Source organism: Apostichopus japonicus, chromosome 16 (assembly GCF_037975245.1).
Source record: "Apostichopus japonicus isolate 1M-3 chromosome 16, ASM3797524v1, whole genome shotgun sequence".
NCBI lineage: Eukaryota > Metazoa > Echinodermata > Holothuroidea > Aspidochirotida > Stichopodidae > Apostichopus > Apostichopus japonicus.
The window spans coordinates 5208580-5222061 of NC_092576.1; the positions used below are offsets into that span (position 1 = coordinate 5208580).

At 34.5% G+C, this 13482-nt stretch overlaps 1 protein-coding gene across 1 annotated transcript in view; it reads left to right on the forward strand.

Annotated features, from left to right (window-relative positions):
* LOC139983222 (uncharacterized) overlaps positions 1 to 12541 on the forward strand; it is a 36599-nt gene extending 24058 nt beyond the window's left edge. The window contains exons 17-22 of the mRNA XM_071996628.1: positions 946 to 1026; positions 1712 to 1883; positions 4478 to 5390; positions 6067 to 6426; positions 7129 to 7258; positions 8347 to 12541. The gene's annotated coding sequence lies outside the window, so the exon portion shown is untranslated. The remainder of the gene's footprint in view (positions 1 to 945; positions 1027 to 1711; positions 1884 to 4477; positions 5391 to 6066; positions 6427 to 7128; positions 7259 to 8346) is intronic.
* The last annotated feature ends 941 nt before the right edge of the window (positions 12542 to 13482 follow it).

A 13482-nucleotide genomic window follows, 5' to 3' on the forward strand; every position in this document is an offset into this window, starting at 1 on the left:
TGACATAGAGAATGAATAATAGGATGGGAGATATCCATGAAATGAACCATTCCGTATGCAAATTTGAGTAACCTCAGACCACAATGTATAACATGCATAGAATCACTGAAAAGCAGAAATGGAAGTGTCTTCTTTCTCGTTGCAAACGGTTTAGAAAGGGCCGTATCGGTAAGTTTCATTTCAAGAAGAATTTACACCAAGTCTTAGGCTATGAAAAACAGATAATTGAAAGACTGAACTTTTTAATATGCGCACAGCCATAAATAAGGCAATAGAAACTGTCGTCCAAAATAAATTTCACTTCCTATAGTTCTTCACACCCGTGTAAATAATCAATTCGGAACAAGCCAAGCAAATATGTCTGAGAAAATATTACAAAAATAGTTTTGAACCTGTCATTATCAAAGTTATCCATAATAGTAGGAATACAAGTAACATTAAAATTAAAGTGGAGAAAATGCTCGTGTGGATATAAAATGCTGTTACCCATAAAGTTCCTTTTTTATGTGCATAACCCCAGATCTTATACATGGCTGTCGGGTTCAGTGACAAACCCCTTTTTCTAATTAAATTCTTAATTCTCCCGTTGGCAGTACTATATAGATTTGGCCGCTATCTAAATCAGTCGAGCGAATGTCATTTGAATCCATTTCCTCTCCAGACCTTTAATATGCACAACACTGTTTATCAGTTACAAAATCAACTTTTCATTCCGCACATTGGATTGAGGCTACTTTCTAAATCAGTTTAGGAAAGTAAGAATTTCTGCATGCAAACAGTTCTCGTGTCAATTACATCGAACGTTGAAATAAGTTGTTTAAATATGTAAGAAATAGTTTCACTTTTTATTAGAGACGTACCACAAATGCCACAATTAGCCAAAGTTACGTGTTACTTTCAGTTCAAGCTTTGAAATATCTTTACTGCCCCGTTTTCTTTTTCCAGGAATCTTTTTAACACAGGAAGTTTCATTTTGAAAATATAAGAACAAATGAAAAATTGACTCTCGTCATATTTTGATAAAAGGTATACTTTCACTTTTATAATATCGTTAATTCATTTTCTATCCAATACCACTGTTTAAAGATCTTAGGATCAATCTTTTTGTCTTGATTTTTGCATACTTCTCAGTCTGTCCTTTGGGACGAGGGAACGTTGTTCGCCTCGTAATCCGACTGGTAATTCATAAGTCTCGCACTGATCCATAATCAACATACTCTTGGTATATATAGTATGGGACTATAAATTATAAAGAAAAGCAAAATTTTGATCTATCGTTCAATTTAAATGATAAACAGATACCATTATTTTTCTAACTTTTGTAATCATGGTCGGATCCTGCAGGATTTTGAAAATCTTGGGTGAAGTCGGGTGAAGTGTGGTGAGGAGCTCATAATCGTTGAAGAGAACATTACATTAAAGACTTAACATTATCAATTCTGGGGGCGTTGAAGCTTTCACTAGGTCTTTAAGTACGTAACTATGTCTCTAACCAATGTTGTGTTTATACCTACTTTTCAATTCCGACCCGCAAATACCAATGACCCGAGAAAACGAATCTCGATAAGCGGTGAAAATCCGCCTCAGTTTGATGTTGCCATGGTGAAACGAGACAGTATTATACTTAATTTAAGTAGCATAGTTCTTAAACCATTCATTACGTTGTATAAATTGTCTAACACTAACTAAGCAATGCTTCATTCATTTACAGAGACATCACCATCATGTCTTTTCTAGGCAGAGTAATGTAACATCTGTAATCGTGCACCTGGCCTTTTGTTCTCTGGGCTGAGTTCCCGGTCTCCGGAAGTCACGTGATGCAACCCCGTTCTGAATTAGTGCTTTCTCATGTTTGTGATTCCTGCGCCACACATGTTAGGCAAGTAGGTTTATTTTTATTATATAAAAACACTAATGCATGATCGGTATGTTCAGTGTGAAAGTTTATATAAGTAAAATCTCTTCGTACCCCATATAGTCTACAGTACATTAATGTATTTAAATGCCATAGCACGTAACATTATAATTAGAGGTTTACGCTTATATAACGTTGTTGTTGTTGGTCTACTGTTATTTTTTGCAGTATTAATTGACATTGATCAATTGCGCCGTGGACTTTGCAAAAATAATTTCGTACAAAATGTATATTGTATAATAAACCTAACAGAAGTAAACTTCTCTTCATGTAGTGTGAACAACAAAAAGTTACAACTGAATATCACACTGCGGTTTTTTAGCTAAGATATGACATTACTTATAGTAACACCCGTGAATACCAGGAAGACATTAATGACACATCTATTCGAAACGTTAGATAAGCAATGTTCACGATGATTGTAACAGAAGTGCGCATTTCGAATCATGAAACTATGCCCATACTTATACAGAAATAAATTTTTTTAAGTGTGATGTTCAACGCACCTAACATTTTCCATTTCTCCACCTGTTTTAGGATTGGGATGTTAATATGTATTGTAAACTTTGCAGCGTGCGTTATAAGGAAACGAACTTTGGAAATGTAGTTCAGGTGATGTTTTCCAACGTTTGTTTTCTGTTGTACTAATCGAAACTTGTTTGACCTACTCTGCTTTTAAAAGATTAATGTAAAGGACAAATCACACAATTTTATTTGTTGTAAATACGGCCGTGATAGCTCTTCAGAAAACGTAACTAGCGTGAATAAAAATTCCGGGTTTATATAAATTACTTTCCCTCAATTTACAATTTTTAAGCGATAGTGAAAGTAACAAGGAAGAAAGCATCAGAACAGTAGAGTGTCACATAATTACCCGGCAGGATAATAACTCACTAGACGCTGTGCTACTGACTTGACTTGACGAAGAAGTACATTGTACAACGTAGCCAGATTTTCCTGGCGTGCAGTGTATGGCGGTTACAACTAATTAACCATCAAGTGTATATACAGCGTGTGTTAGTATATTGTAGTTATATCTAGTGAACTTCTAAGTGTATATGGTGTGTTTCATAGTGTATTGTAGTTATAACTAATTAACCATCTAGGGAAAATAGTGTGCGGTATAGTGTATTGTAGCTATAACTCAATTAACCTTCAAGTGTATATACAGCGTGTGTTAGTATATTGTAGTTATATCTAATGAACTTCTAAGTGTATATGGTGTGTTTCATAGTGTATTGTAGTTATAACTAATTAACCATCTAGGGAAAATAGTGTGCGGTATAGTGTATTGTAGCTATAACTCAATTAACCTTCAAGTGTATATACAGCGTGTGTTAGTATATTGTAGTTATATCTAATGAACTTCTAAGTGTATATGGTGTGTTTCATAGTGTATTGTAGTTATAACTAATTAACCATCTAGGGAAAATAGTGTGCGGTATAGTGTATTGTAGCTATAACTCAATTAACCTTCAAGTGTATATACAGCGTGTGTTAGTATATTGTAGTTATATCTAATGAACTTCTAAGTGTATATGGTGTGTTTCATAGTGTATTGTAGTTATAACTAATTAACCATCTAGGGAAAATAGTGTGCGGTATAGTGTATTGTAGCTATAACTCAATTAACCTTCAAGTGTATATACAGCGTGTGTTAGTATATTGTAGTTATATCTAATGAACTTCTAAGTGTATATGGTGTGTTTCATAGTGTATTGTAGTTATAACTAATTAACCATCTAGGGAAAATAGTGTGCGGTATAGTGTATTGTAGCTATAACTCAATTAACCTTCAAGTGTATATACAGCGTGTGTTAGTATATTGTAGTTATATCTAATGAACTTCTAAGTGTATATGGTGTGTTTCATAGTGTATTGTAGTTATAACTAATTAACCATCTAGGGAAAATAGTGTGCGGTATAGTGTATTGTAGCTATAACTCAATTAACCTTCAAGTGTATGTTGATGTGTGCTCTAGTGTGTTGTAGTTATATCTTATGAACTACTAAGTGTATATAGTGTGTGTCAAGGTGTATTGTAGTTATAACTAATTAACCATCTAGCGTATATAGTGTGCGGTATAGTGTATTGTAGCTTTAACTAACTTAATCTTCAAGTGTATATGATGTGTGTTCTAGTGTATTGTAGCTATAACTAACCTAACCTTCAAGTGTATATGATGTGTGCTCTACTGTATTGTAGTTATATATAATGAACTTTTAAGTATATATGGTGTGTGTCATAGTGTATTGCAGTTATAACTAAGTAACCATCAAGTGTATATGATGTATGTTTTAGTGCATTTCAGTTATACCTAATTAGCCTTCAAGTGTATATGATGTGTGTTTTTGTGTATTGTTATTATAACTAACTGTGTGTTATAATGTATTGTTGTTAACTAAGTTGTTAACAAAGTAACCATCGAGTGTACATGGGGTGTATTATAGTGTATTGCAGAACAAAGAACGGCGTTGCACCAAAACCAGGTTACCTCTGAAATCACGTTCACTTGCTCTTTCAGACGTGAAACGGATCATTCTTTTTTTGTTAATTGGCAGGAATAATTCACGATGCTCGAGCACAGACATTTCCACGATCATCAATGGAATGCAATCACAAGGTCCATCAGCTCAAAATGTTACAAATGAATATCCCAAAGCGATCACAGAGCGGTATTTTTAGCGAAAATATGACAGAACCTAGTGACACTCATCGGTATCTGGAAATGGAAACAGCGACACGAAGATAAACAAAGAGAATGTCAACTGTGTATATTAATAAACACGCAATGTATCTGCAACATTATAGATCAAATGGACTTATTGTATAATCTTTGCTTTCTGCTGTTTCGTTTGTGTATGTATCCTTTAATGTCAGACGATTACGTTAAAGACGCTGAGTTCAAGCACCAATGACTGTCCAGCCGTTTTATTTAAAATCCATGTTGTAACTTAAAGCCTTACTGTAGATGATTAACATTGTTATATGACTATGAGCGCCTGCAATCTAAAAATTTATAATCCTTAACTTATTAGATCTATGAAGGATCTAAAAGTTTAACATCATTTTATTTTGTCGATCCTAAAGGATTAGCAAAGCACTAACGATCGTTGATGGTTTACTGAAAGAACAGACGCTGCTTGTGTTTCAATATGGAGAGTATTTGGTTCACATTCTTATTGATTTTCTTCGTTTCTGGTTCACGTGGATCTAAAGACCCAATAGTTGTCAGACTTGTTGAAAGAGATTCTGTGATCTTGAAATGTAATGGATCTGCGACAAGAGGAAACAAATGGTTTATTGACGATCGAGTCATCTTTGCAAATGAAATAAGTTTTGATTCTTTAGCGGGTGTCAGCTTATCGAATAACTACTCATTAGCAATATCAGACGTTACATTTAATCACCAAGGATTGTATAACTGTAATCGTAACTATACACATGTTGTGAGCTACCAAGTGACAACCGTAGGTAAGTAATGTAACAATATTTGTACTGCCATGTTATATATGTAATTGTTATTGTAGTATTAAGCTATATCATCTGTGTTGCAATAATTCAAAAAAAACATAAACCATGGTGTGAAGTAAGTTTTCTTTTATCTATATGAAATAATTACAAATGAATGAAACTCATGGCGTGACGGATTTAAAACATGTATCCTACAATTACATGACATTAGAACGAAGCTACACTTGGAAAGCAAATGTATAAATATCATAGCTGCCACTTTCTCAAATTTGAGGGTTAATACTTATCACAGTACTCACTGTACACTTACAAAAAACAAATAATAGTCCACACTTAAGTCTTTCTTTCATGCCAGAATTATCTTGTAACTTAATGAATTATGTAATTATTAATTATTGTGTGTTGTATGTTGTGTTCATGTTTTTTCATACGTAATTACTTATTACTTGATTGATTGACTGAGAGCGCGTTAATGTTCAGTATTCATTTATAGATCACTAACATATCTCTTTCAAAGGTCTCGCTACCCCTCCCCCTCCCTCGTGTAAGGGCTAAGTAACCCAGTGTTGAGATAATCTATGAGGGCAGAGCAAATGAAAGTTCCTGAGCAGATGTTATTAACATGATATCCGATCATTTATCATTGTTAATATCTTAGATTATTATCTTTCTCCAGTGATTCCAGAGCTTACATTATCATTTGATCAACGAACGGTCGGCGAACCGACACGTTTATATGATTACTTAGTAGAGGATCGAAGCAAAGCTTTAAAGGTTAGATGTATTGCTATAAGTTCAAGACCTCCTGCTAGCATAACGTGGGTTGTGAATGGTGAAGAAGTAGATGCATCCAATGTACACAATGTACTATACAAACCAAACAAGGAGAAGGTAAACACCACAGACTCAGAATCTACATTACATCTACTACCAACTGGAACTCACGTCAACATTTCATGTCAGTTTAAAGGGATAGAATTAGTTAGTCAGAACCTGACTATCAATTTTATCTTGTTTGAGAGCTCAGATAAATCAGGTAAACTACATTTACTTATACGAAAACTAAATTCAGAATTACTTAATGATTTAGTTTTGTCTCAAAATCTCCCTGTTTTTGTTTCTATTTTTGTTTGGCTATACTTAGTTCACTTTAGGCCTATTTTTACCAACCTAAAGCTTTCCGATAACCAATACGTCCATCATCAATCACTAATAAAGTTAATCAGGATAAAATACTAAGTAGTAAACGTAAATCAATCAATATTCAATATCTATAGTGTTGTGTTAATGAGCGTTTTCCTAACATGAGAGGCAAATGATCAACATTGACGAAAGGGAATTCCAGAAAATAAAGCAAGGTTTTCTCATGTTTATTAAACGGAAATGCTGAAAGACGAGGATAAAAATAGATACCATTAGCGTTCAACTTGTTATTATGGTAATTGTGTATTTTATTGTTGATTAAAGGACTCTTTTATGAAAATTAGATATGTTATGAACTATTACGTCTATGCGTGTAAAACATGCGACGGGTAAATTTATGTCACCCTTAAGTGCATGCGTTTAACAACAACGTCAGGTTTACTATAGTGAAAATAGTTCAGTATTAAAAGTGTCCGTCACATTGATTTGGAAATAAGCTCAATTGAACACAAAATTAATATCGTACTAGTATTCCTAAAGTATTGAGTTAACTTTAGTTAGGACATGAATTTGTTATAATTCTATCCCTCCATAGTTTCAGAAGATGATTCTTTGCAAGATGATGTCGAGAAGAAGGATTCAGATTTGTTGGTTTGGTCATTGGTTGGCGTCATTTCCTTCCTCTTAATACTGCCAGCGTTTACATGCGGGATTTTTTTCAGCAGGTAGTATTTGATCTTAGAAAATAAAGAAGTTAACGTAATTACATTATATCTTATGTGTGTATGTGTGACATTGATACAGTGTGTTGGCAGTTGTAACTAATTAACCAACTAGTGTACATGATTTGATTACGGTGCATTGCAGTTATAACTAATTATCCATCAAGTGTATATAATGTATATTATAATGTATTGCAGTGATAACAAATTAACCATCCAGTGCACGTGATTTGAGTTACGGTGTATTGCCGTTATAACTAGTTAACCATCCAGTGTTTATGATGTGTGTTATACTGTATTGCAGTTATAACAAATTAACCATCCAGTGCACATGATATGTTTTATAGTGTATTGTCGTTATATTATATGATATGTGATTAATGCCTCTCTTTTCACAGGCAATAGTAAGTTTAATTGCATTACTATACGGGAAATGTAGAATAAATTATTTTTCGTTATGATTATGGAACTATATTTTCTGGTGGTATAATATTCATCTCCCATATTTTGCTAAGGATAAGGAAGTACTCGAGAAGGTCCAGAGGAGGGCTACTAGGATGATTAGTGCCTTAAAGGGTGATCCTTATGTGTTACAACTCTTTGAATCTCACTTCACTGGAGGTTACGTGTTGACTTGATTCAGGTTGTCAAGATTGTGTATGGTTTTGACAATTGATCCTTTACTGACTTTTCATGTTTGCTAAAAGTAGTACTACCAGAGGTCATTGTCGTAAACTCCAAAAGTCACAAAGTAGGATTAATATTTGGCATAACTTTTTTTTTATAGGCTTGTGAATGAGTGGAACGGTAGTCTGAGAAAATTGTACTTGCAAGTAGTGTGAATGGGATTAAGAATGCGTTGGACAAGCACTTTAATCATTGTAATCGGGTCTGAGTGTTTGTTTCTTCATTTTTCTTTGATGGGGACTTGAGTATTCCCTCCTGAACTTGTTTTCTACTAAACTTAACTCAACTATCTTACACAGAATGAAGAACGGAGTTGCACCATTACCGGGGTTGCCTCTAAAATCAATCTTTTCTAGCTTTTTTTCAGACGTGATACGAACAATTATATTAATATTACTTTGCAGGAATACCTCAAGATGCTCGAGTACAGACGTTTCTATGATCAAAAGTGAACCGCAAACATTGAGTCCATCAGCTGAAATGATGGCAACTGAATATCACAAAGCCATAACACATGGTTATTTTAGCGATCATGTTACAGCTCCTCACGACATTTCCGAGTATCAGGAGATTGAACAGCCCAATGAAAACTACAACAAGCAGATATACAGAGAGAATCCAAACTGTGTATATTCCAAAAAATTACATCATAACCAAGATTATCAAATATATATGGAAAGTCAAGAATAGGAACTTTTGTTGTAGCAATTTGGTGACTATTCCAATGTGTCATATCATAGACGATATGTTGAAACCATCTCTAGACGATACAGTTTGGAATACGATAAACGTGAAACTTCTATTTCTTGTCATGCATGTGTCTTAGCTGTGTAAACATTTTTCATTCAATATAAATCAGCTTTAAATATTAGTTAGCTGACAGTGTTTTTTTCTTGGAATTAAGGAAAACAAAGTGTACCTAAAAAATGATATAAACAAACAAACAGAGAGATTACCCTCAAAGAGATGAAAGAGCTAACTGAAAACTAAGGGAGGAAGATGAATAGAAACAAAAACCGAAATGTATATATTACATAAGAGCATGACACTTGTAGGACAATAGATAATTACTAAACACTTCAAGAAAAGTCATATATATATATAAAATACAATACTTTTATTATTGTACATCTGTTTATCGTTAATTGTAGTCACTGTTTATATTTCACGTTCATTACCTATCTAGTCTAGTGATAAAGTTCAGCTCTACTTTAATTAGTTTTCGCGTTCTTTTGCGTTCTAGATAGAATACTACTGTATATTGTATAATAATTCTCAGTCATAGGCATCGTTCAATTGTGATTACTTGTTGTGACAATACCTGACCAAGAACATCATGCCTTGCTGCATTTATGTAACGTTCGTTAGTCAAAAGTTTATGCAATGAAATTAAATTAGCGCAGTACTGATATGACATCTCGACATGACATCTCGAATGTAAATCCAATCATGGATTTATCTCTCAAGAACTAAGTATCCTAATTTCATTTTGATTGTCAGCAGTATGATATGCTTATTTATAACTTTTATCAGGCTAGTAAGCCACTACATGTTATGATTGTTTTAAGAGCTTAGTGCACATATGCATATTAATTCTGCTTGTATTTGTGTACAACCATTACTAATTAATAACGGGAGTAATTTTAGAACTTGAAGGAACATGTGGCATAAACATTGTACTGAAAAATGAAACCAAGTTAATTTTTAAAACGGCCTTCAACTACTCCCAAATCATCGCGGAGCTCGTTGCGAATGAATAATTCGTCTATAAATTATATCGATCGAAACGAACGACAGTGAATAACCGATTTGCTATGTAAAAGGGAAGGAACTGCAGCATTCCAGACAATTATGAGAAATTTCAGAAGCAGAACATGATTGAAAATTAAAGGTTACGGGAGAAGGAATAAATCCCAGCACCATTAGACCACCATTGATCCTATGTAAAATAAAAATGTTATAAATTGGAAGTAAATCTAATATAGGGTTATTCCGTGTCAAATCACGGATGGCTGTTGCTGCACCCTCTCCAAAAATTCCCAAATTTTTTGTATGATTAGACCACCATGAAATAAGCATATTCTGAAAATTTCAGTTGCTTGATTAGTGAAAACTAAGTACAAACATGGAATATTTTGACACTTTTAAGTTGACCTAAGTCCACAAGACAATATTTTTGAAGCCTAATTTTTTATTTCCTTTTTATTTTTTTATTTAGTAAAATGTTTAATTGCTGAGAAATGAGACCTCACAAGTCAAGAAAATGCCAAAATACCATGGTGGCGACAGATTGCGGAATTTCAAAGTGTAATAAATCGGCCAATTGTAAAGCAATGCAACTGAAATTTTCAGAATATGCTTATTTCATGGTGGTCCAAACATACAATAAATTTGGGGATTTTTCAAAGATGTCGAACTACAACATGCTCAAAAATCTGGTGATTTGATATGGAATGACCCAATAGTAATACATAATCATACCATAATAAGTGATTGTAAAAGGCTAGACATGGCCTTCGATTTAGTTGTACTTAATTTAAGCTCATACACTCCGATAATTTTCGCGCTCAACAAGTTTGGTCATTTTAGGTATTTTCTGCAAATATGCCACATTCCCTAACAATCGAAGCCATGGTGACGGTACCGTTATGGAAAGTTTCTTAACCCAACTTGAACAGTTAATTCCTGAGTTCCTTCCGCTAAATTGTCGAAGGGATAGTCCCACTAGGATATGAACTTTATATGTTGCCGAGAAAGTCAAGCACGTAGCCTGGATTTCATCTTAGTAATATATCGTATTGTATTATAGCAATAGTAATACCTAGGCCTATGCTATGTCCAATCGATAGGATATGAAAGTAAACTTCAACTCAAGTGACGGTGATAACATTTTTGTTGTGACTGAGTCTGCTCTTGCTGTTTGCCTGTATAGGCCTAACCGCTAATTAAGAAGATTGAATGCAACACGATAGAGGCCTTGTTGTAAATGACGTTGTGAATAAATGTTTGTGGTAAGTGTGTGTATCCTTGTTGAGGTTATGAAGTGATACGTTGTATTTCATGACAAACTTAAAGTATGCACGTGTGAGTCATCATACATTACCGAAGGCATCTGAGAGTTACAAAATGGAGATTAATTTACAAATGGAAACAATATAACATTATAGCCAAAAAACAGACTACTTGTAACTAGACAACAATGTTCTGCAACAGACTGCTAAAAATGCTGTAATACCCGTTTATAGGCCTACAGTACATGTATGATGGTGTCTTCTTTCATTCGAACTTCAATATTGTTCAGTAAAGCATTCATACTCTAAACAAAATAGAAACAGCATGTCAAAATCTGTATTGTTAAAGCATAATAATTTTATTGAGGGGAGTAGGGAGAAGTTATCAATTTCTTCTTCCATGTTGATTTTATTTTGCAAGTATTTATATATTTGGGCGAATTCAAGAAAACATTGAAGAGTTGCGGAGGTGCGATTGTGCACGTTTCGCATGTGTACAATACACATACGGTTCAGTGTTACTCGGCGAAACCTAACGATATGTGGTATAGTGATCAGGTAGACTAGGCCGACCTTACATACCAGCTACAGTTAACTGTGGTATAGTATTTTAAGAGACTTGGCTACACTGTCAAACTCCACAATTGATGTTATAGGGAAACAAAAATGGGGGCGCTAAACACCAAAACACATGGGCGGTTCATTTCAATATAGCTGGTCCTAGTAAACAAAACATCCTGAGCTTATAAATGGCACACTAGCTCAAACTCAATGGCTCCTAAAAGTTGTGTGGTAACTGTGGAGGACGCCACGAAAACGATAAATGTCTAGCATATGGTAAACCAGTACAACAATTGCCAAAGGATGTACCATTATACAACGTGTTGTAGATCAAATAAAACTAATGCCAACGAAGTGGATATCAGCACCCAGGACAAAGAAGAATTTTTTATTGACGGTATCTCAAAGAATGGACTGTTTAAGTTCAGTTGCAAGGACATCGGGTTCCCAAGTGTGATCATATAATTGTCCCCAGGGGGAAAAATATTTACACATTGTAATTACATAAAATTAGGTCATTTTTGTCAATAGGGACCCAAGTATTGACAGATAGGTATTGAAATGAGGTTTAATTTTTTTTTATAATTGAGCTAATTAGATATGTAAATATGCAAATGAGGTTATGATACATACACTGTACTTTCCTTTGCCCATTTGAAATTATTTTGATGAAATCTGCTGGACTTTTGATAGTTTGATTAGTTCAAGACATGTTATTTTATAAGTAAAATATAATTTGATGCTTGAATGTGAGGAATATGACTGATTTTTTGACGTTTTGTTAAATTTTCATTCGCGAATAAATTATGATTTTACAGGCTACCAAATTTAGGGTTTGTGTAAAAGTAAGTTGGCCTGACGTTTCGATCCTAGCAGGATCTTCTTCAGAGGCTAAATGAAAAGTTACAGTAGCAGAGGGGACAAAAACACACAGAATACAGACAGGTTAATGAGCAGTGTACGGTGAACACGAGATGGATGAAAGGGGATTATAAGTAGATAATAGATGGTGAGAAGAAAGCAACAGGGGAAGAGGAGAGGAAGGAGATAAACTGTGGAGGGACAAAGAGAAGACTAAAGGCACAGGGTAGGGAATAAACTGGAGAGGGACAAAGACAGACAGGTGTGGAGAATTTTTTTTTTTTATGGTTTATATCAAAGTTATGGTCTCCATGCTGGTCAAAGGCTCTTCTGGAGTGATAAGTATAGGATGTTGTCCATCCACATCATATTTGGCACCTCAGTTGTTGCTGTAACTGGAGCAAGGGTCTAATGAAAGGCTAATTAGTATGCGCATAATTACAAAATTTGTACAAACAATACACAAAAAAGGGAAACAAATTGCTTTGACTTTTGAAATGTCTTATTCAAACTTCAAAAACAGTTCATTCCCCTCCCCTCAATCATATCTACTACCAGGTTGCCAACCCCTCCCCTCTTATACCCCACCCCTCCCTCCAAACTACTCTACCTACATGTATTATGTAATACAATGGTAGTCAAGCGTAACGATGAGTCATATAGGCCTATTGCGCTACGACAGTAGATGTATATGTAATACATACAGTGTGGCTTACCATATAAGGATTTAATCGTCAGAATCTTTTTCAGATTCAGCGATGTCGTCATCCTCCAACGGCTGGATGGTCAAATTGCCCATAAAAAGAAGGTCTAAAGCCTCTTAGAAGTATTTAGCCATTATAATATGTGCTAAATAGTTACCGTTTCAATTACGTGAGTGATAGCGTTGACCCTTACTACACCAAGCGTTTCAACTACCGGTGTGAAGTTAGATACTTATTCCCCGTTCGTCGTTCGATATTCGCGAATGAGTAACTGAGCTACATATTCAGTTACGTATTCGACAATGGTATCGACGTAACAACTCTGGCAAGACAAAGGCTTTCTTACAAGATGTTCAACATTTGGTCTTGGAAAGAGGTTTATCAATGGCCCATGGGTCATATG